Genomic DNA, 24253 nt, shown 5'->3' with positions numbered 1-24253 from the left:
GGGGTTTATCACTCTTGCCCTGGTGGGTTCTTTGAAAATGTCCTTTGCTGGTTTGAGGACACCTTTTAGCATGGGTAGAGTTTGATATTCCTTTCTGAGGATGCGAAAGTATCCATTAGAAAATCGTCCTCGATTGAGTCAGAGTGGAGTTGCACACCATGATTTTCCGCAGCACGTTCAATTAGGGCGTTGAATGCGGCAGTGTCCTCTGTGGGAGATGTTTTTGCGCCATAGAGCTGCGTGTCCTGTGTATCCATAGGTGCACCTGTGTCTACAGGGTCATCCCAAGCCTGGTCAGGGTCCTGTTGGCCCGCAGGGTCCATCCCTCTTGGGTAGGGGACGTCGTCACCCATATAGTCCTTCAAAACGTCGGTTTCGGATTGTGTCGGGGAGAAGGACTGTGGAACTGGGTAGGAGGTATGGAGACGTTCGTAAAGAACTGGCTCCGAATCCGCTGGCAGCTTTTTCTTCAGCGGGATCCGGTAGGAGTCCAAAGCGTGTTCGGAAGATATTCTCTGCTTGTGGAGCATAATTCTGCCGGTGTCGGCATCGATGATGTTAGATGGTGACGTCTCCGTAGGAGAGCGTTCGGCAGGTGTGATCCTAGTTTGGGTGACACTAGTTCTTATTTCAAACATTTTTGGCGCCGTGGATGGTGGCAGGCCAAAAGTGATATGAGGTGTCGCTGGAGAAGCTTTTTGAGCTTTTTTCGGCTCTGGGCCCGACGTGTCCTGGAGGGCTGCCTTTTCTTTGATGCGTTGCAAGGATTCTGCAACTTGTCGCACCTGGAGCGCCGACGGTTGTTTGGCGCCGAGTGGTTCAGTAGAGGCAGGCGTGGGCTTCTTCGGGGCCACGGGGTCATCGAGTCAAGGAGAGGCGGTAGCAGTTGACCGCGTCGATGATTGTGCCTTAGGTGCTGCTTTCGAAGGGGTGTGCGACGCAGCGGCCATTTTGACCTTCGTGGCCATTTTGACCTTCGTGGCCGGAGCCGATTGTTTCGGTGCCTGGTGCCGAGGCGGTTTGTCGGTGCCGATGGCCTTTTTCCGTGTGTCGGCGCCGACGTCTTCTGCTGGGAGTTCGGCACGGTCGGTGCCGACGGGTTTTGCTGGCGTCGAAGGTGTAGTGAGCTTCGATCCGACCAGTACCACTTTCAGTTTCGGTTTCTGTGGAACCGACACGACTTTTGGTTTCGGTTTCGATGAAGGGAAACCAGCCGGTTTGGGTCCTAATGGATGTCGCTGAATGTCCGAGGCCGGGCCCGAAGAACCGCGAGGTAGGTCTTGGGTAAGGCCCGAAGGCGATCCCTCGACCGGAGCCATAGACTGACGCACTGGGATATCCTCCGTCTGTACGGGTAGGCCTTGCTCGTCACCGGAGCCACTTTCTTCGGCCCCTAAGGCCTCATCGTAGTCTCCTACCTCGGTGTCGTCTTCATCTCTGTGAAAGAGTTGTTCTTCGATGTCTTCCGATCCGGAATCGTGTACGGAAGCGGGGCTGGAGGGCAGGTTCTCCACGCTTTCTACATCTTCGTCCTCGGCGCTGAAGATGTTGGTCGGGGCCGGTGCCGCTTGCTGCGCTTCAAGTCTCGCCGCTCGTTGATTCCGAAGGGTCTTCTTGGATCGGAATCGGGCACAGGCCATACATGTGGATTCGTCGTGATCCGGTGAAAGGCATTTGTTGCACACCGGGTGGACGTCGATATGGGGATATTTCGCATTGCAAACAGGACACCGCTTGAATGGTGTCCTCGATTCCATAGTCGATGGTGTTGATGGTCGATGCAAAAAAGTTGTTTTTGAAGTTAATAAACTAACAAGTAACTGTCGATACCGATCGGGAACAGTACCGACGCGAACTAAAGGCCTTTTGGCCTGAAAAAAGTTTTTCCTAACTTGAGTCAAGATAAGCACATCCGAACCCAATGGCGGAAAAAAACAATCTGAGGATGCCCATGCGCACTATGGTCCAGGGGAGGAGTCACCTATCTCAGGATACTTCGAAGACTCTTCCAGGACAACAACGTGCAAACATCCGGACCCAACACTAGGCGGCGATCTATGCACAGATATGAATTCAGCAGCCCACATGCCTCGAACCAACTATTTCCTTGACTGCTCCGCCGCCGTTCTCCGCTTAAGGGCAAATGACACTGAATTTGTCTGACTTAATCATGAGGAGGAAAGGCCATTCGTCACCGATCAGCTAACAATCAGGAAACAGATCAGGAGGGGAAGAAAGGAAGGAGCGCCGGGCCCGAATCCAATCCCACCAGCAGTGTTTAAAGAAAGAAGATTGGGCAGAAATATTCCATTCACTATTTCTGGAAGTAAGACGACTGGGTATAATCCCAGACTCATGAAAAGGTTCAACGATCATTCCAATCCATAAAAGTGGCAGCAAGGTCTTGCCAGCCAATTATCGATTAGTAACACTGATCGATAACGAGGCTAAATACTTGCCGGGAACACTGCTGGAGGAACTGACAACTTGATCTGAAAATAATGAAATAATTCCGCTAAATCCGACAGGATTCCGAAAAAACTCTGGCACGATATCCAATAACATGGCAATATCACTGATAAAGGACACGACAAAAATGAGGAAAACACAGTTGCATGTCTGTTTTATCGACTTCAGCGCCGCGTTCAACAACGTGGAGAGGTCCAAACTGGACCAAGCTAGCCAGATGGGGCATTCCAAACACCCTTCTATCAATGATAATGCTTTTACATACCAATACCTGGGTACAGGTCAAGTTAGGTTCAGGGTTCCATCTCTCAAGAAGAGTTAAAACAACGAAAGGACTGAAACAGGGCTGTGTGCTGGCCCATATCTTATTCAACTTATTCATGGCAGACTTAACACAGACACTGAACATCTGTAATTCTCATGAGCCTAGAATAGGGGGCACCTCATTGTCCAATCTACTATACGCGGACGACGTAGTCCTACTTAGCCATACGGCAGTTGGCTTGCAACATCTTAATGGTCTGCAGGTCTACGTAGAAGAGAACAGCCTTTCAATAAACCTAAATAAAACCAGGACCATGACAATCAACAGCAAATGAAAAAAGAGCTACCTATGGTATCTGGGTGACAAACATATTGAACCAGCGGAGGCTTACAAGTATCTGGGAGTCTATTTTGATAAAGAAGGATCATTCACCCGTCAACAAGAAGAGATCAAAAGAAAAGGGATGATCCTTGCCTTAACCATGAAAGGCTTATCAGCCAAACTATTGGGCCCTGCGCTGAGCCCTCTCTTGGTGGTAGCAAGGGCCAAAATCCTTCATACTATCACCTATGGTAGTGAAGCACTGCGCGGGAGAGATACCAATCTTTTGGACAAAACGCTTGTAAAAGCATACAGAACTATGTTCAGCTTCCCCGACCTATACCTCCCCGGCGCAAATCCGATTGGAATTTGGCCTTATAAAGCAAACTTGTGCCAGCTACTGAGTATACATCAACTGTTGGAATAAAATCAGAACATCAAACCCGAACACATTAAACCACCTGCTGTGGCAAGATCTACAACAGAGGGAGAATTAGCCCTGTAGACTGTACCTGCAGGAGGCTCTGGCAAACACAGGCTTATCGCCCCTATGGGATACACATTGTCACCATTCAGTTTAAAAAAAATTAGTGTGGAAGGCACTGAAAATTCAGTCACTGGTGGAGGACAAAGCTGCCTTCTCCGCCAGAGCGCATGCTTGGATGACTTTGAATTCGTATAAGACCCTAGCCCCGCAACAATACTTTAACTTGGGCTATTCAAAAGCACTGAAATTTAAATTCCTAATGTTACGACTCAGAGTGATGCCATGCACACAGCATCTCCCCCCATGGAAAAGGGCGCAGACTTTCACAGTATGCAGTCTGTGTAAAAACGGCCAGGGGACATCATCCACACCATCTGTTCTTGCACGGAGATGCTTCAAGAAAGGAGGCAATTGCTAAAAAATCTTTTTAATCAAAGGGGGATTCGGACAAGGAGGCATGCAGTATTGGCCTGCTTCGACCCAGCATCACCACAATTGAACACTAGACTAGTTATATTTCTCGAAGCGGCCTGGGCAAAAATGCCAAACTGACACTAAAGCTTTTGGGCACTGGAGTCTTTGTTCTATTAATTTTCGTAGGGGGAGCTCCAATTAATGCAGGTGATTGGGCTACTTGCATAGGTGGCTACCGCATGTTTAAATTTGTATTTTAACTTGTAAAGCAACAGAAGCGTTTTCCATTTCCAGTATGACATTTTATTACGGTGGCAGAAAATTTTATGTATGGTTTTATTTTTGCATGTACTGCACTAATTTTAAATAACTCTGCAAATAAATAAAATAACTAAAAAAAAAATAACAGTACATATGGAAGAATTTCTTCTGGTTTAGTAAAAGGGTGAACTTGGGACTAAGTACTCCAGATGCAAAAATGCTTCCAACCATTTGAGTTTGCTTCTTTTGTTGGTTGTTTCTGCCCTTGCCTTCGCAAGTACCTCCCTGCAATCTGAAGGAATGTCTAGCATGGCAGACTCATTGTACTCGCGCCAAGTCAAAAAATGCAGTTATGTCGGGTTGGGATGACGGACCGGTCTGTGGCTTATCAGCAATGTTGCTGTAGGCTGAGGATGCTCTGACAGAAGCAAAAGTTCTGTAAACCAAAACGGTCAGAGCCACCTGGGAGCAATTAGGCGAAATCAACAGGGCTCTTCATTTTGTTGAGAAGCCATGAAATCAACTGAATTGGGGGGTGGCATTCCCCCACTAACCCTCATGTCGGTAACAACTTTGGCAAAGTATTGGCATTTGCTGTTCTCATTTGCTGCAAGCAGGTCGAAGTTAGGCTTGTTTCAACGATGGAAGAGGTTGTCAAGAATGTGATGGTTTGTTCCCGTTCTTGGAATGTGGTATTGGTCCTGCAAGGGTATTGGATACTCCTGGTACGTGTTCTGCTCTGAGTGCTATTTGGTGATTGAGAGCCCAGTTCCATATCTGCTGCACTTAGAGAGCTGTTAAATTTGTGCCTCCCTATTTATGTAGAACAGGTTTGTGAAATTGTCTGTCCGAATTAGCACTGCGTAGTGTGCGTCCATGAGGAGTTTAATGCCAAGACGATGGCCTTCAGTTCTAGGAGACTGATGTACATCTTTGTTTGCTGGGTATCCCTTTTGCTGCTTAAAGTAAGGCTTTGGAGGTGAGCACCTCAACTTTCAAGGGACGCATCTATAGTTATCACATTCGGGAATTGGTGTCAGAAATGAGACCCTTGAAAATATTTGACGTTTGTGCCCACCAAAGCAGGTCTCTGGTTAATAGAGTTATTTGTATGGTATTCTCAAATAACCCTGTTGCCTGCAGCCATTTTTGTCAAGTTCTTCTTGAAGTGTGTGCATCCGTAGACAGCAATTTGGAATGAGCGGGATGCAAGAGGAAATCATTCAGAGTAGTGATTTGTACCTCCAGATACAAACTTTTTAGCAGCCAATAATTGTGTTAATTGTCAAATTCCTGTCTGCCTGTCCAGTGATGCAAATGCTTTGGTCTGGACCTTGTCCAGAAACGTTCCTAGAAATGTCAAAGTTGTAGTTCGATTTAGATGAGACTTCTGTCCACTTAGTGTGAGATGTAGTCTGTCAAATAGTGATAGGTAGGTTGCTGTGGCTTTGGCTATTTGTTAATGTGGGTTTGCCTTTATCAGCCAGTCGTCAGGTATGGGAATGCCTGTACTCCGCTCTGTCTGAGATAGGCCACCACTGGAGCTAACACCTTGGTGAAAATGTGTGGTGCTGATTTCAGTCTGAATGGAAGCACTCAGAACTGGCAGTGGGTGCAGCTACCTTGAAACGCAGGAATACGCTGTGTTTTTGGTTGATTGAGACCTGGAAGTATGCATCCTGGAGGTCCAGGGTTTTCATGTTTTCTTAGTTGAGAAGGGGCAGTACATCTTGGAGTGTCACCATGTGGAAAGATTACTTTAGAAATGTATTTATAGTTTTCTGAGATCCAAAATAGGGCGCCATTCTCCTGACTTTATGCGGATAAGGAAGAAGCGAGTGTAAAAGCAGAATCCTCTGGTTTTGGAACCACTTCCATCACCCTTTTTTCAGCATGGTTGATAGTTGAATTAAGAATGGTTTTAGGTGGGGTGGTCCTTTTGGCATGGCGTTTGAAAGAATTTCAGTTAACTCTAGGGTGCGTCCCAAGGTAATGACAGAGCACCCATCTGTCAGATTTTATCTTGGAAAACTGAGTAAGATAGTTTGAAATTCGGCCCCCAAAGTTTGATTGGAGAACAGAGAGGGGCAGCCACACCATGTATAGGTTCTTTTCAGTTAAAGACTGATGAAGAAGCAGATTTTCCTCTGGCTGAGTGTTTGTATGCTGTGGCCATCTGGATTGCTGCTGTTAGTGAGAGTACTGTGGCCGGTACTGAGTGGTACTAAACTGATAGTTGTCGATGGGGCTGGTAACCTCCCCCAAGAGGTAAGCCCCTCTGGCTCCTTGAAAAGGCTTCTTGTTAAACTGAAGTTTTCCAAGGGACTTGACAGTATCCTGGTCAGCCTTGGGCAGGAGAGTGTGGTCAATGTTTCACAAACAGCGACTCGCCATCATAAGGCATGTCCAGTATTTTGCTTTGGATTTGCAGGCGGAAAGAGGTAGGTTTGAGCTATCCCTGGCGACTGAGTATAGCAGGCCCTGCAAGCTGCTTGAATCCTGTAGAGAATAGGTCAATGGAAGGATCTATGATCTGCTGAGATTCTTTACCCCTCATGTAGGATCTTACGGGCTTCCAGTTTGGACTCTTCTGGTAAGAGGCCTATGTATGTGGAAATATCGGATCTTATTTGGCAGTCAAAGTGGTCTAAAACTGCAAGAGAAATTGCCACTCACTATTGAGACTGCTATGGAAAAGAATCTCTTTCCACTACTATTGAGCCTATGTTCATCCCTGTCCGGAGGAATGATGGTGGGAGGGGACTGGTTCTTTGAGCAACTTTGGGTCACTTGGGACACGCTCTAAGTAAGACTTTGTAAACGCTAAATTTGCGGTGCCTGTCCGTGCGAGCGGGCCCGCCTCCACCTGGGTTAGCGCTCTAGTTCTTCCCCTTTAAACTCCTTAAAAGTCACGCTGGCGCGAGTGCGCAGCGGGTGTAAAGCTGGGGCAGCGCTGCTGAAAGGCTGTACTCTGGCTGCGAGTGTGTCCACTGTGCTTTTTTAATTCTGTATTGCTTTTATGAAATTAGATGTTTTAATGTTTCCTTAGACACGCTCTCCTGAGTAAGACCTCGTAAACGCTAAACTTGCGGTGCCCGTCTGTGAGAAAGTGGCTATGTATATACTGTTCCCAAAAAGGTAGTGTGTAAAAAGTCCACAGTCCCCAAAGGTTTGGCAGAGGCTAAAGTTAGATATAACCTTACTCTCTAAAGTGGTAGCTTGGTCGAGCAGTAAGGCAGTATCAGGGACAGTGTAAAGCATTTGTTGCACACACTCAGTCAGCAAATGGTCTCACACACTCAATAACTGAACTCTAGGCCAATGGTTTGTATAAAAAAAAAGGAATATGCTACTTACCAGTATGCATCTGTTCTTGGCATGTAGAGCTGCAGAGTTGTACACTGCGCATAGATCGCCATCTGGTGTTGGGCCCGGATGTTTGCAGTTTGTTTTTCTTCTTGGACAGTCTTTGGAAGTCACGAGTTTGGTGACTCCTCCTTCGGTCCGTACTGCGCATGGGCTTCGGCTCCATCCTCAGATTGTTTTTCGCCAACAGGGAAATGATGGAGCGTAGTAATAACAGTGAGAAACCCATGTGTGTTGTATCTAAATAAGATGGACTGGAACGGATACAGGTAGCCGGGGAGGCGGGTGGGCGTGTACAACTCTGCAGCTCTACATGCCAAGAACAGATGCATACTGGTAAGTAGCATATTCCGTTCGAGGCATATGAGCTGCAGATTGTACACTTAGCATATATTGTATAGCAGTACCCAACCTTAGCGGCGACCACCGGTATCCGTTGCAGTGGTTTGAAAAAGTGTCTTTAGTACAGCCTGGCCCACACTAGCTTGCTGCTTGGAATGCACATCTACACAGTAATGTTTTGTGAAGGTGTGCGGTGTTGACCATGTGGCTGCCTTGCAGATGTCATCTAAGGGTATGTTCCATAGAAAAGCCATAGAAGCCCCTAACTTTCTAGTAGAGTGGGCTTTAGGTGGAACAGATAATGTTCTTTTTGCCTTTTGATAGCAAATTTGTATGCACTTTACAATCCACCTAGCTATCCCTGATTTAGAGATGGGGTTGCCTTTATGTGGTGGAGAGAAGGAGACGAACAATTGTTTAGTCTTTCTGAAAGGTTGCGTTCTTTGTATGTAGTACAGCAAAGCCCTTTTAACATCAAGTGTGTGTAAGGCCCTTTCTGCAACAGATTGAGGTTGCGAGAAAAAAAGACAGGTAATTCCACCGATTGATTGAGATGGAAGGGGAAAATGACCTTGGGCAGAAACTTCGGATTTGTACGAAGTATGACCTTGCTGTGATGTATTTGTAGGAAGGGTTCCTGTATAGTGAACGCTTGTATTTCACCAACCCTTCTAAGGGAAGTGATAGCTACGAGGAAAGCTGTTTTCCAGGTGAGGAACTGTAGCTCACATTTATGCATTGGTTCGAAGGGTGGACCCATTAGCCGTGTAAGAACTACATTTAGATTCCACACAGGGGAAGGTGGTGCCCTGGGAGGAATTACTCGTTTAAGGCCTTCCATAAAGGCTTTAATAGCAGGTACTCTGAACAGTGATAAATGCTGTCTGTTTTGTAGATAAGCAGCAATCGCTGCTAGGTGTAGACGTATGGATGAATATGCTAGGTAACACCTGTGAAGATGGAGCAGATAGCATATGATGTGCTGTATGGATGCATCTAAAGGGTTGACTGTATTGTTACGGCAGTAAATTACAAATCTTTTCCACTTTGCGGCATAGCATGCTCTAGTGGTAGGACGTCTGGCTTCCATGATGATGTTCATGCAATCAGGGGGAAGGTTAAGGTATCCAAATTCTAAGATTTCAGGAGCCAGATCGCCAGGTTGAGCTGAGCTGGGTCCGGGTGCCTGATTTCTCCATGGTTCTGGGTTAGGAGGCATGGGGACAGGTGCAGTTTTTGATGTGGCACCACCGATAGCTGTAGTAGTGTGGTGTACCACGGCTGCCTGGCCCATGTTGGGGCTACCAGAATGAGTGTGAGGGAGTGCTGTTGTAGCTTCCTTACGACTAACGGAATTAGTGGGAGAGGTGGAAAGGCGTATGCAAATTTGCCTGACCAGTTTATCCATATCGCATTGCCTTTGGACAATGGGTGTGGGTATCTGGCGGCGAAGCTTGGGCATTTTTTGTTTTCGTGGGTGGCGAAGAGGTCTATCTGAGGATGCCCCCACTGTTGGAAGAATGGGTGAAGAACTTGTGGATGCAGTTCCCATTCGTGTAGTTGTTGCGTTTGTCTGCTGAGCAGATCTGCCATGGTGTTTTGTACGCCTGGAACGTGCTGTGCCAGGAGAAAGATGTTTTGGGGAATTGCCCATCTCCATATGCTCTGGGCTAAGCGGGAGAGCTGGGGAGAGTGTGTCCCCCCCCTGTTTCTGGATATAATACATTGCAGTCATGTTGTCTGTGCGAATGAGGACTGCTTTGCCCGAAATCTGTTTCTGAAAAGATTTTAGGGCTAGAAAGATCGCCAAGAGCTCCAGATGGTTGATGTGGAGCGATTTTTGCTGTGGCGTCCATAGACCTTGCATGGTGAGGTGTAAGAGGTGCGCTCCCCAGCCGGAGAGCGATGCGTCTGCTGTTAGAATCACCTGAGGAATCGGGTCCAGGAACGGCCGCCCTTTGGAAAGGTTTGTGGTGTTCCACCACTGCAGAGTGATGGGTGCGGCCGTCCACCAACACCAGATCTGTCAGCTGACCCTGGGCCTGGTTCCACTGTTGTGCTAGGCACTCTTGAAGTGGACGCATGTGAAGTCTTGCATGGGGCACTATGAAAATGCAAGACGCCATCATTCCTATGAGCTTCATAAACACTCTTGCTGGAAGAGAGTGTTGAGGAAGGAATGTTTTGCGCAAGGCTTGTATGCTTGCGATTCTGGCTGAGTTTGGATAGGCAATACCTTTGGAGGTGTCTATAGTGGCCCAGAGATATTGCTTTGTGTGAGATGGTATGAGGTGGGACTTTTGGTAGTTCACCGTGAAGCCTAGCTGGTGGAGCAGTTGGATGGTGCTGTTTGTATGTTGCACACATTGGTGGTAGGACGCGGCTTTTATCAGCCAGTCGTCTAAGTAGGGGAAGACGTGAATCTGTTGACGTCTGAGGTGTGCTGCTACTACCGCTAGGCATTTGGTAAACACCCGTGGTGCGGTGGTGACCCCGAAGGGGAGAACCGTGAATTGGTAATGCTGACCGTCCACGACGAACCTGAGGTACTTCCTGTGAGAAGGGTGTATTGGAATGTGAAAGTATGCATCTTTCAGATCCAAGGTAGTGAGAAAGTCTCCCTGACAGAGGAGCGGGAGGACTTCTTGTAGGGTGACCATGTGGAAATGGTCTGAATGTATGTATGTATTGAGAGGCCGGAGGTCCAGAATGGGCCTCAGGGTCCCGTCTTTCTTTGGTATCAGGAAATACAGAGAGTAGACCCCTAGATTTTGCTGATTGACGGGGACCTTCTCTATAGCGTGTTTTTGGAGGAGGGAGAGCACCTCCTGTTTGAGTAGTGTGGAATGTTTTTGAGACATTGGACGGTGTCTTGGTGGGATATTGGGTGGGGTAGATGTTAGCTCGAGACAGTACCCTGACCGAATAATTTGGGTCACCCATTTGTCCGATGTTATGGACTCCCATGCGTGTATAAAGTTTTGTAGTCTGCCCCCGACTGGAGTGGAATGGTCTGGGGGGAGCAAAGGGAAGTCATTGTGCGGGCGGGGTGGCAGAACGGGTGGTGTTAGTTTTGCCCCTGCCCTTATTGTTGTTGCCTCTGTAACCACCCCTTTGGTTGCCCTTTGAAAAGGTATTTTGAGGAGGGGACTTGTAGGAGGTAGAGGCGCTATCGGTGGAGTAGCCTCTGCCTGTGCTACGAAAGGATGAGCGTCGAAAGGAGCGCTTGGGGGCTTGTGATTGTAGTGCCCCCATAGACTTTGCTGTGTCTGTGTCCTTTTTCATCTTTTCTAATGCTTCGTCCACCTTTGGCCCAAAGAGAGTTTGTTGGTCAAAGGGGTGATTTAGTATGGACGCCTGGACTTCAGGCTTGAAACCTGAGATCCTGAGCCAGGCATGACGACGAAGCAGGACACTAGTGTTTATGGCTCTAGAAGCAGGGTCAGCTGCATCGAGGGCACACTTAATAGAGGTGTTAGTAATTAGTTTACCCTCCTGTATTAGGTCATGAGCCTTGCGTTTGTGTTTTTCGGGGAGGTGCTGCATAAGAGCCTCAAGCTCGTCGTAGTGTGCTCTGTCATAGCGCGCAAGTAGCGCTTGTGCTTTTGCAATGCGCCACATGTTTGCAGCTTGGGAGGCGGTGCGTTTGCCAGACGCGTCTAGAAGTTAGGATTCTTTATCTGGCGGTGGGGCTTCTCCTGAGGACTGGGAGTTAGCCCGCTTTCTAGCTGTGTACACAACTAGGGAATCTAAGGGAGCAGGGCCCTTGATGTATGCAGGGTCTGTGGGTGCCGCCTTGTACTTTTTTTCTATTCTAGGGTTCAATACCCTGGCCCTGACAGGGTCTTTGAACACCTCTGCAGCATGCTTGGTGACACCTTTAAGCATGGGCAAAATAGACGTGGACTTGTCCTGAATCTCAAATGTGTCCAGTAGGAAGTCGTCTTCCACTGGTTCACTATGCATTTGCACCCCATGGTAGTGTGCTGCTCTCTGCAGTAAGTGGTGAAAACCTAAGGAGTCCTCTGGAGGAGACGGCCTGGATGGGTATAGGTTGTCCTGAGGCATATCAGGTATGTCAGGGTTATGGTAGTCTTCCCATGGGTCTGGGGTCCCCGGTGGAGTGGGGTCCATTGGGGCGTCCGCTGGGTCATAATGTGGATCCCCGAAATCCGGATCTGGGGACGGGGTCGGGGAGTGATAAGGTAAGGGTGGCGGAGACCTGGGAGGGGGTGGAGGAGGTGGAGGAGGCGGAGGAGGAGGTAATGGGAAGGGTACTCTGAGAGGAGAAGTAGCAGAGACCTTCCGCTTGGGTGGTGGAGGAGGAGCTGGTGTGTCAAGACGTCTTTTTTTGACAATTAAAGTCAATAGCCCAGTCTTTGGATCTTTAGATAGAGTCTTTTGCAAAGGGTCTGGTGTAAAGAGGTCCAGAGGCGCCGAATCGTCCGCTGGCGCCGATGGTTTCGGAGCAGAGAGCTTCGATGGTTTCTGTGCGCCATGCTTTTTGGGAGCCTCCGGTTTTTTCGGCGTCGAAGGAGTTTTCGGCGCCGGAGCGTCGGTGCCGACAGATTTGTGTTTGGTCGGCACCGAGAGTCCAGGCTTCGGCACAGGTGGCTTCGGAGTCGAGCTGGGTATCACTTTCTTCGGTGCCGGATGGCGTTTTTCGGCACCAGGCATCGGCTGGCTCGAGCCCGATCTGCCGTGAGACTTTTGAGGCTTCGACACCGGGCCCGAAGGTGGGGTGATAGAAGCTGTGTGCTTGGTTTTGCCCAGGCCTGCAGGAGAGGGTGTAACCGGAGTCTCTTTGGTTTTGGGCACGGGGGTGGGAGGGGGTACAGTACTCACGACCCGCTGCGCCGGTGTGATGTCCTCCACGTCGGAGTCGTCGGCCTCGGAAGCGCTGACGACGTCGTCCTCCTGCTCGGTGTGTAGTTGCCCCGAAGCTTCGGCGTAGTCTCCGAAGATGTCCGGTGGAGCTGCGGACGATGAGTGCGCCATGGTGCGTCGAGCTCTTCGATCCCGGATGGTCTTTTTTGATCGAAAAGACTTACAGGCGGGGCAGTCTCTAGCCTAGTGTTCTGGAGAGAGGCAAAGGTTACACACCTGATGGAGGTCGGTGTGGGGAAATGTAGACCCACATTTTGGGCACTTTTTGAACGGAGTCCTTTCCATCGGCTGGGACCGGAGTCGAGGAGGGCCCGAAGGCCGGTGCCGATGTACGGGATGGAGAAAAGTGCCGCTTCGAGGGATGAAGATGATGATGAAGAAAACTCGAAGAACGAGGATTTTCCGTCGAGGCTGGAACCGTAGAAGTTCGAAGCCGGAGCACGAAGTATCACATCTGAGCCCGATGGCGGAAAAAAAACAATCTGAGGATGGAGCCGAAGCCCATGCGCAGTACGGACCGAAGGAGGAGTCACCGAACTCGTGACTTCCAAAGACTGTCCAAAGAACAAAAACAAACTGCAAACATCCGGGCCCAACACCAGATGGCGATCTATGCTAAGTGTACAATCTGCAGCTCATATGCCTCGAACAAAGCGTTACCGAAGGTAAGTAACTTGTTCTTCTGATGGATACATCTGCCAGTGGATTCCTCATCTTGTGAATCGATTCCCACAGCAGTCCCACTCCCGGAGGAGGGTGTCCACCATTCTATACCAAAACGTCCTGAAGGACGGAACGAGCAAAGTGTCCGTCGCTCCTCACCTCAGTGACTAAGCAATAATGTTTTGCGAAAGAGTGGAGGGAGGCCCAAGTTGCCGCCCTACAAATGTCCTCCACAGGAACACTCCTAGACAAAGCAGAAGTGGAAGACTTAGCTCTAGTGGAATGGGCCCTTAAACACTCTGGAGTCTCCTTACCAGCCAGAGAGTAACATATCTTGTTGCACAAGACAATCCATCTGGAAAGGGTGCGCTTGTGCACCGCTCTGCCTTTCCTGCAGCCAACAAAGCCCACGAAGAGCTGGTCATCAACTCTGAAGTCTTTTATCCTGTCCAGGTAGAAGCTCACCGCCCTCTTAGGGTCCAAGCGGTGAAGTCTCTCCTCCTCCTTGGAAGGGTGAGGGGGAGGATAAAAGGTAGGAAGGTTAATGGACTGCCCCAGATGGAAGGGAGTTACCACCTTGGGCAGAAATGCAGCCCTGGTCCTGAGTACCATTCTTTCAGCATGAATGGTCAAAAATGGGGGTTTTGAGCTTGAAGCTCACTTACCCTCCTTGCCGAGGTGATTGCAATGAGAAAAACCGTCTTAAAAGACAACAGTCTCAAAGGACACTTGTGTAAGGGCTCGAAGGGAGAACCCTTCCCATTGAGGCACAATAAAGGGAGTAGGAGGAAACCTGTTTGTAAGGCCCTTTAGAAAGCGTACAATAGGCGATTTGAACAATGACGGCTGATCTGGCAAGCAAAGTAAAGCCGACAAAGCCGATAAATATCCCTTAACAGTAGCCAGAGCAAATCCTTGCAGAGCAAGAGAAAGGGCAAACTGCAGAATGTCAGATAAACGAGCCCTCAAAGGATCAATTGACTTCTCTCCACTTCAGAGTACAAATTTAGACCACCTATAAGAATAGATAGATTTGGTGGAATGACGTCTGGCAGACAAAATCACATCTACCACATCAGGTGGGAGAGAAAAAGAATTCAGATTGCCCCGTTCAATCTCCAGGCATGAAGGTGTAAGCTCTGGAGGTGGGGGTGTAGAACGTGCCCCTCTGATTGCGAGAGTTGGTCTGCTCTCAGAGGGAGACGATGCGGAGGGCACGAGGAGAGGTAGAAAAGATCTGTGTACCACACCCTTCTTGGCCAATCCGGGGCGATCAATATGACTTGGGCCCGGCGAATCTTCCTCAGAACCCATGGAATCAAGGGTATGAGAGGAAACGCGTAAAGGAGTCGTGAGCCCCAACTCAACTGAAACGTGTCCCCCCAACGCCCCCTGCATCAGAAACTGGAGACTGCAGAATGACAGGCAGTGCGCGTTCTCGTGGGTGGCGTATAGATCTATCCGAGGAGTTCCCCCACATCTGAAAAACGTGACGAACCACCTCCGGATGGAGCCTCCACTCGTGGTCGGCGGAGAACTGCCGACAGACTGTCCGCACGCACATTCAGCACCCCAGCCAGATGATTTGCCATCAGACAAATCTGATGGTCCTGATCCCAGGACCAGACACAAAGCCTCTCTGCAGAGACAAAGAAACCCCACTCCTCCCTGCTTGTTGACATACCACATCGCGGTAGTGTAGTCAGTCAGGACTTGAACGGACTGACCGCGAAGGGAAGGGAGAAAGGCCTTGAGTGCAAAACGTATCGCCCGCAATTCCAGAAGGTTGATGTGAAGCAACCTTTCCTCTGGAGACCGAAGACCTTTGATCTCCAGATCCCCCAGATGCGCACCCCACCCTAAAGTGGATGCATCCGTTATCACTGTGGCCATCGATGGAGGTAGATGGAAGGGCTTTCCTTGAGAGATTGCCCTCCACCAAGACAGATCCGCCGCAGCTTCTCCGGAGATCCTCACAGACTCCCTGAGATCTCCCTTGTGCCAATACCACTGCCTGCGGAGGCCCCACTGGAGCGCCCTCATGTGCCAGCATGCATGGTTGACCAACAGAATGCAGGAAGCAAACAGACCGAGCAGGCGAAGGACCTTCAGGACTGGAACGACCACTCCATTGCAAAATAAAGGAATCATTTACTGTAGGTCACGAATCCTTTGAGGAGGCGGGAATGCTCGACACACAGTAGTGTCCAGTACCGCACCTATGAACAGGTTGCGCTGAGAGGGCAACAGGTGAGATTTGGGCACATTTATCGAGAAGCCCAATTTGAACAACAGCTGAGTTGTATCCTGCAGATGATGTAGCACCTTCTCTGGTGACTCCGCTTTGATCAGCCAGTCGTCCAAATAGGGGAAAACGGAAATCCCCGACCTTCTGAGATGGGCTGCCATCACCTTCGTGAAGACTCGGGGTGCAGTAGTAAGACCAAACGGAAGGACCGCAAACTGATAATGTTGCGATCCTACCGTAAACCGGAGATACTTCCTGTGCGACTTCAGGATGGGGATGTGGAAATACACATCCTGCAAGTCGATCGACACCATCCAGTCCTCCCGATTCAGTGCCTGAAGAACCTGCGCAAGGGTGAGCATCTTGAACTTCTCTTGCTTCAGATAAAGATTCAAGATCCTGAGGTCCAATATCGGACGCAATCTGCCGTCCTTTTTCGGAATCGGGAAATACCGGGAGTAGTATCCCTGACCCCCTCTCCTGCTCTGGAACAACCTCTATCGCACCTTTCTGTAGTAACTTTGGACTTCCTCCTGTAGGAGAAGACTGTGGTTCTCTGAGCAAGCCCCTTGACAAGGAGGGTAATTTGGAGGGAATTCCCGAAAGGGATGGGCGTACCCATTTTCTACAAGATCTAGAACCCATTGATCTGTAGTAACAGATTCCCAATCTTGTAGAAAATGGGTAAGCCAGCCCCCCACAGGACCAGCATGATCCAGAATGGTGGATCTACGGCTGCTTTGCGGTGGTGGGAGGGGCTGAGGAAGAGGAGAAGGAGAGCTGACGGCCACGTGTGCGACCCCGGAGTCTGCCTCTGTATCCCTTATACAGAGAGCCTTGCTGCTGTTGGGTCTGCCTGTAGGAACGAAAGGATGCCCTTCCGAAACCCCTGTATCTCTTAAACGATGCCCTTGACTGGGATTGAAAGCCCAACGACTTAACCGTAGCCTTGCTCTCCTTAAAACTTTCAAGAGCAGCATCTGCCTTTTTGCCAAATAAACCAGATCCATCAAATGGCAAGTCCAACATTGTCGACTGTACATCGGGTGAAAACTCAGAAGACTTCAGCCACGCACCCCTCCTAGAGGCAAAAGAAGACCCCATGACCCTTGCCACTGAATCCGCCGTGTCCAGCCCACTTTGGATCACCTGGCGTGCTGCTGCCAGGGAATCAGTCAAGATCTCATTAAAACCAACCCTATCCTCCTCAGATACTTTTGGTGCCAGTTTCTTCGCAGAGTCCATGAGTGCATGAATATAGCGTCCCAAAAGGCAAGTGGCATTTGTTGATTTTAGTGCCATGTTGGCCGATGAAGACCTTTTTGGCCGACTGGTCCAGCTTTTTAGCCTCTCTGTCCCCCGGAACCTGAAGAAAAGCACCCTTGGATTTTCCTGTACAAGCAGCCTGAACCACCAGGCTCTCAGGCGACGGATGCGATGTCAAGAACTCAGGGTCCCCTGGAGCTGCCCTATACCTCCTAGCAACAGTCTTAGAGACTGCGGGAGCAGAAAAAGTCTTACGCAACACCTCCAACACAGGGTCAATAATGGCCTCATTAAAAGGCAACAACGGCTCTGAAAGTGTAGTAGGAGAATGCAATACTTCAGTCAGACTATTTGATTTGAATTCAGTAGTAGGCACCTGAAGATCTAACAGCCTTCCTGATGACTGCATGATATGGAGCCACATCCTTCGAGGGTTCATCGGAAGGTGGAGTAATTTCCCACTATGGAGACAAATCCAATCCACTAGCCTCTTTAAGCTTCTCAAAAACTTTGTCAGACTCCACCAGCTCACCTTCTTCTGCTTCTTCCAAAAGGTACCTTCGCTCATCAAGCACCCTTTGAGCTTCCCTCCTGGAACGGATTCGTACAAACTGCGTCGGCGGCGCCGTGTTCGAATCAGACTGCGCCGGAGCCGGTGTCGAACGTGGATCCACAGGAGCAGCCGGCGAACGAGGTCGAGCCGGCGCCGGTGAAGGGAGCAGCGTCGATGTCCTCGGCGCTGGTAGATGCCAATACGGCGTCGCCGGAAAAAATGGCATGAAAGGGGCCTGTGGATATACTTGAGGCACCCCCATATTGAAGTCCATTGGAACCATCGGACTCGAAGGTGCACCAGTGCTGTACATGGCTCTCGAAAATACCCAGTATATAGCATTTAAATAACGCGAGGGGTCCTGACCTGGTCCAGGGAACGCAGGGTACTTATCAGGCATCACCGGACTCAGGCCAACCGGCGCCGACGGTGGAATTCGAGGCGTCACAGCCTCACCCGGTGCTTGAAGGTCCTCCACCGGAGCCGGAGACGAACCCGGGGCCGGAGATGCAACCGGCGTCGGAGATGGAACTGGAGCCGGGGATGTAGCCGGAGCCGGAGAAGCCACTGGAGAAGAAGGAGCAGCAGGCGAATCCGGAACGGGTGAAGGAAACACACAGTCCTTACAGCTTCGAGCAGGCGACTTCGACGCCGAACTCTTGTCAGAGTGACGTCGAGAAGAAGGTCTCCTCTTCTTTTTGTGCTTCTTGGATCTTGAAGCATGCCCTGAAGTCGACAGACGCGACCTCGTTCGACTTCCTTCTTCCTCTTCTCCTTTTTCATCCTTGTAATGAAGAGTTTCGCCTCCCTTTCCTTGAGAGCCTTGGAGCTCATCTTGCGACAGCAAGAGCAACCATCCATATCATGATCAGATGATAAACACCATACACAGTCGTCATGTGGATCCGTGATCGACATATGTTTCCCATATTCACGACATGTCTTGAAGCCCGATTTCTTTGTCGACATTTTTTCGAAAAAAGGAACAGAGAAATCCAGTAGAAATACAAAGTAACAGTGAAGCTACAGATAGAGGTTCCCGAAATCCATTGGCGTCGACGGCGTGGAAAAAAGGGAACTGACGTCATCACGCCGACGAGGTCTTCTTATGGAGCCGGTGACGTCAGCGGAGTCGCGAGCGCAGCCGTGTCTGTGACGTCGTCTTCGACTTCATCAGCGTGGACTGCTACAAAAGTTTCCGAATGTTGCTGGCGCAGGGGATATTCACAAGGTGAGGAATCCACTGGCAGATGTATCCATCAGAAAGGGTATCCACAGCCTTTGCTGCGCACCATGCCACAAACTTGTTCCACCGGCAGGCGTATACAGTCTTAGTGGAGGGACACCTGGCTGCCAAGATTACATCACAGACTTCAGGAGGCAGGTCGAAAGACATCAACTGCCGCCGCTCAATCACCACGCAAGGAGGTGGAGGCTGGACAGGTTCAAGTGGAGGACCGTCCCATGCTGCTGCGACAGAAGATCCTCCCGAAGAGGAAGTCTGATAGGAGGATCGATGGCCATGTTGAGCACTGGGATACCAGACTGTGCCCAATCCAGAGCCACAAGAATGACTTGGGCCCAGTCGCGCCTGATCTTCAACACTTGGGGCAGAATTGGAATAGGTGAAAAGGCATACAACAGACCGCAACTCCACTTGCGACGAAAAGAGTCACCTAGCGAGTGCCGCCTTGGAAATTCCAATGCACAGAATTGCTGACATTACGCGTTCTCTTGGGGGGGCGAATAGATCTAACCAAGGCTGTCCCCACTGTTGAAACAGACCTTGCACCACCTCCGAGTGAAGACGCCATTCGTGATCCATCATGCACCTGCGGTGGAGTTTGCCCGCCCTGGTGCCCTGGTGCCCTGATGTTCCAGCCATGTCCAGACACGGAGGGCCTCCTGACATAGGGTCAACAACCCCACCCTACCCTGTTTGTTGCAGTACCACATGGTGTTGTCGGTGAACACCTGCACTACTCTTCCCCAGACAGAGGGAAGAATGCTTTCAGTGCAAGACAAATCGCTAGGAGCTACAGAAGGTTGATGTGGAGCCCAGACTCCGCCGGAGACCAGAGGCCTCTGAGCTCCGCCTCTCCCATGTGGCCACCCCATCCCAGAAGGGATGCATCCGTCACCACAGTGTGGTCTGCTTGGGGAAGGGAGAGGGATCTGCCATTGACCAAATCCTGGTTCGTGAGCCACCACTGCAGTTGTCTTGCAGTGCCCACCGAGATCTGGACGCAATCGGACAGAATCCCGATACTGCACCCACTGGAACATCAGGTCCCACTGCAGAGCCCACTAATGCCACCGGGCATAATTGACCAGCAGGATGCAGGAGGCCATGAGGCTCAGTAGTCAGTCATTCTGACCAAAACCTGGGATAGAGGCTAAAAGATCGGAATCATAGCCCGAATATCCTGGACTCTCTGTTCGGGAGGATAGACCTGAAACCACGTCGTGTCCAGAACCGCTCCGATGAAGAGGAGATTCTGAGAGTGAATCAGGTGTGACTTCGGCACATTGATGGAGAACCCCAGCAAATGCAGGTTGGCCGTAGTCTGGAGGTTGGAGAGGACTGCCTCGGGCAAGCACGCCTTTAACAGCCAGTCAGTCAGTCGTCGAGATAGGGGGAAGACTGAAACCCCCGATATGCGCAGCTGAGCTGCAACCACCGCCATCACTTTCGTGTACACCCGAGGGGCTCTGGTAAAGCCAAAGTGGAGCACGGTAAATTGAAAATGCTCGTAGACTATCGTGAACAGTAGGTAACGCCGGTGGGCCAGCAGGACAGGGATATGAAATTAAGCGTCCTGCACGTCCAACGCTACCATCCTGTCTTCCGGGTCGAGGGCAGACAAGACCTGAACAAGCGTCAACACTTTGAACTTCTCCTTCCAGAGGAAGTGGTTGACGTCCCTGAGTTCCAAGATAGGACGCAGGCCTTGTCCTTCTTGGGGACCAGAAAGTAGTGGGAGTAACAGCCACCACCTACTTCTGGGACAGGAACGTGCTCGATGGCTCCCTTAGCCAAGAGAGCAGTACCTTCCTGCTGGAGAAGGGCCAGATCGACATGTGGTGGTATCTTGATGGCATGGCTGGAGGGATAGTCTCGAAGGGGAGGGAGTAGCCCCTTCAGACTATCTGCAAAATCCACCTGTCCGACGTGCTGGTGCGCCAGTGGGGGAGGTGATGGCGAATCCTGCCACCGACTGGTGTTTGATGGGCCTGAAAGATCGGATTAGAAGGGTTTGGAGGCTGCTGCGGGTTGGTGGACTGGCCCACCCGCTGGCTCCCGGAACCACAACAGTTCACACGTCTCCAGCCGCGCAAAGGTTGGGTAACTTGCTGCAGCCTGTGGCTCTGGACGGGACATAGCGGGGCACCCCTTCCGTAGTCACAAAAGGGGCAAAAAGCAGACTGCGCAGGGTGGGTGGAGAGGCTCAAGGACTTGACCATAGCCCGTGAGTCCTTGAAACGCTCTAGAGAGTTGTCTGCTTTGTTGCCAAAAAGGCTACGGCCATCAAAGGGCATGTCCATCAAGGTGTTCTGGACAACCCCTGAAAAACCAGTCGACCTCATCCAGGTGTAGCGACAAAGCGCTACAGACATTGAAATGGTTCTGCCCAGAGTCGGTAGTGTCCAGCCCACAACGTATCGCGAATGTAGCTGCATCCCTCCTGGCGGCAACAGCCTGGGAGAGCACTGTCTGGGCCTCCTCTGGACACTGAGGCAGCACCTGCGCTACCTTATACTACACAGAGTGGGAATAATGGCCCACGAGACAAGCAGTGTTAAGGATCCGCAGTTCTAAGCTGGCAGAATAGAACATTTTATTTCCAATGTGGTCCAGCTTCTTGGATATGGAAAGTGGGGTTGCCCAGAGCCAGGCGGTGGCGTCTGGCAATCATCCTGTCCACAGGAGCCCCCGTGTTGGGCCTGGACCATGTGCCCAAAAGGATGTCGGTGAGGGCCTCAAACTGTAGCAAGTGCTCCGAAGAGCTTGCAGCCGGTTGAAGCACCTCTGTCAGGTTTATCCTGACCACCAGCGTAGGAAGCTCGAGGTTGAGCGCCTCGGCTGCCCTACGCAACACCACTGCATACGACGCTCCCTCCTCCGTAGCCACAGTAGGAGACAACATGCCAAGGTCAGGGGAGGTGTCCAAACCACTGGCATCCCCCAGTTCCTCTCTTCAGTCCTGTTCACTGTCCTTGAATATCCTTGTTGTAATGATAGTAGTTGACAGCAGAGAAGAGGATATCATGATAGGCAAAGTAGTTGCAGTGAAAATTGACATGGCGATAGTCAAACATTGACACTACCGCCGACGAGTTGGTTGTGGACGATGCGGTAGTAGATGAGAATACTGATCTGAAGCCTGAAGAGGACAATGATGCAGTCGTCATTTATAGAGACTTCAAAGATATAAGGAGGAACTTCTTAAAAGGAGGACACATTGTGTTTTAGAAGTGTGTGCCTCCTGCCTCTAAGGTCCAAGAATGTTCCTTAGATGACTTATAAGGAGAGTCTGAAGAGCTTTTTCTTCTACATATCTGTCTTTTCTTAGGTGAGACGGTTTTAGAAGACTCGCTCAACTTCCGACAAAGGGCACTCCTTTGTTATTAGTTTTAAGCCATATAAAAGTCTACCTTCCCATCTCTCAAGATTGAGAAAAGATACATCAGATCTTGCAGTCTCTCCCCCTAAACTCTTGATGAAGACAGTATATACATTATGTATGTGGGTTCTTAGAATAAAGCCTCATCTTCCCACATGAGTCACAGGATCTAAAAAATCCTGTCTTGGTAGACATGCTGGTCTACAATTCTGAAGAAAATTCCTCTCAAGGACTGAAAAAAAAGGTATGAAGTTGAGCAGAGCTCAAGGAGACTCCTAACATGCGGTAGAAAATCTGAGGGATTCAGCCTCTTGGGAGTGTTTTAGAGGTTGCCATCACCTGATTGCTTAAAGATGGTAGTTTTGTATTTTTTCAAAACGGAAATGGATAGGCTATATATCAATGGTTCTTTGTCATTATAGCCTATTGTGATTTTACACATTGCTTTATTATAGTACCGTGGGACTCCCACTTCGACACTGGGAACCATTCAAGCCTGCAAAACTATGAAAGCTAGAGAATCAGCTTTCCCACCACACTACTGAACCCCATAAAAGGGCATGTCGATGATAAAAAAAATTGACATCCTCAGAATACCAAGTGGCATGCATCTAAGCTTGGTGCACGTCAACACTGGTGCATTTGCCCAGGCAACAGACTCTAGACCAGACTGAAATCTAAGGTAGAAGAACTTTACTTGCCATGCCCCAAAGGGCACAAGAGCAACAACCCAGGGGATGAAGAGCATTTTTAACGTTTGAAGCACTAGGCTGAAGAACGTCAATCTTTTGCAAATCTGTCTGGTGGAGCAGAAGAAAGTTTGGATCAACTAATTGAGCCACTAGAATCAAGTTATACCTGGCTGAGGACACCCTTATTAGGGTGAAAAAGGCCCTAGGTTGTTTGTATTCCAGTTCAGGTAGGACCTGGCTGGGCAGTTCAGACTGGACTGTTACCATGAGGAGCAGGTTTGAGGCTGATTGGGGTATGGCTGGGTCCAACCTGAGGTGGCATGGTGAGCAGAAAACAATGGATTGGGGTGGGCCCTAAGTGACTGCCAGTGGCAGAGATCAATTCAAGCATTCCATCCATCACCTTGTTGTTGCTCTGGGACTGTTTGTGGCACATACAGCCTAGTTAGAGCCCCAATAGGTTCTCTTTGGGAGGGGGGGCGGGGGAGAATGGGGCGAGAATGGTGCACTTGAGGCTTTTATACTCTGATAATAAAGGGACTTGGGGAGATTCACAGAGTGAGGAATCAAAGGTAGAAGTATCAATAACAAAGGCTTGATCATACACTTGAGGTATTAGTTTTCTACATCTAGCTTAAGACGAGCGAAAATTTAAAGAAAATTAATCTGAAATTGTTTACGCTGGTGTCGGAAGGATTCTGTAATTAATGATGTGCATTAAAAAACAAAGGTAAGATATCCTCTTTGGAGAATCTGTGCTGTGCTTTTAACTCAATGGCTGAAGTTTCAGTCTTTTGCAATGTTAATGGTATTTTAAAGTGACAATGACCAAGGCATAATCAAAGATGTTTAACATTGCAGTGCCAGTCTCATGTCACCCCTGGCTCAACAGGGCATGATTACATTGTGTCTAGGAAAGAGCCAATGCTGGAGAGCTTCTCATCTTTGAGCTTCGTATAAGGTCAAAAACGTTTATTAGGAAGTATGCTGCTGTCAGATCTATCCTATCCGGGCAATCACAGGTATATGGAAGAGGTGGTTCAATTGCAGCCACAAATATTGAAATAATGGAAGATCACTAGCCATACCTTAGTAAACCAGATCTGTTACCATACCTATTCAGCTAGCTAGGATCTGGTCTCCGCTGAATTTATAGAGGGCTACTTTCATGATGTTGGAAAGGAATTACATTGGAGCCAGTCTTTCATCACAAGAAGGTTCTTAGTGGGCAAACCCTAGCAGATTATTAGGATCAATGTCTAACAGGTAAAAGAGTAAACAATATACTTCAGAAGTAGAAAAACAAATATTGACTGAATAGTAAAATGATTGCAGTGGCATACCTTTGTTAAGTACACATTCACAGTATCTCCGTTAAATTAACTATAAACTGC

At 49.5% G+C, this 24253-nt stretch overlaps 1 protein-coding gene across 1 annotated transcript in view; it reads right to left on the bottom strand.

Annotated features, from left to right (window-relative positions):
* TENT4A (terminal nucleotidyltransferase 4A) overlaps positions 1–24253 on the bottom strand; it is a 535327-nt gene that overhangs the window by 286272 nt on the left and 224802 nt on the right. The gene's annotated exons all lie outside the window — the stretch shown is intronic.

This window comes from Triturus cristatus, chromosome 5_1 (genome assembly GCF_964204655.1).
Source record: "Triturus cristatus chromosome 5_1, aTriCri1.1, whole genome shotgun sequence".
NCBI classification, from domain to species: Eukaryota; Metazoa; Chordata; class Amphibia; order Caudata; family Salamandridae; genus Triturus; species Triturus cristatus.
The sequence above is the reverse complement of the archived record's forward strand: the minus strand, read 5'-3'. Positions and strand labels throughout refer to the sequence as shown.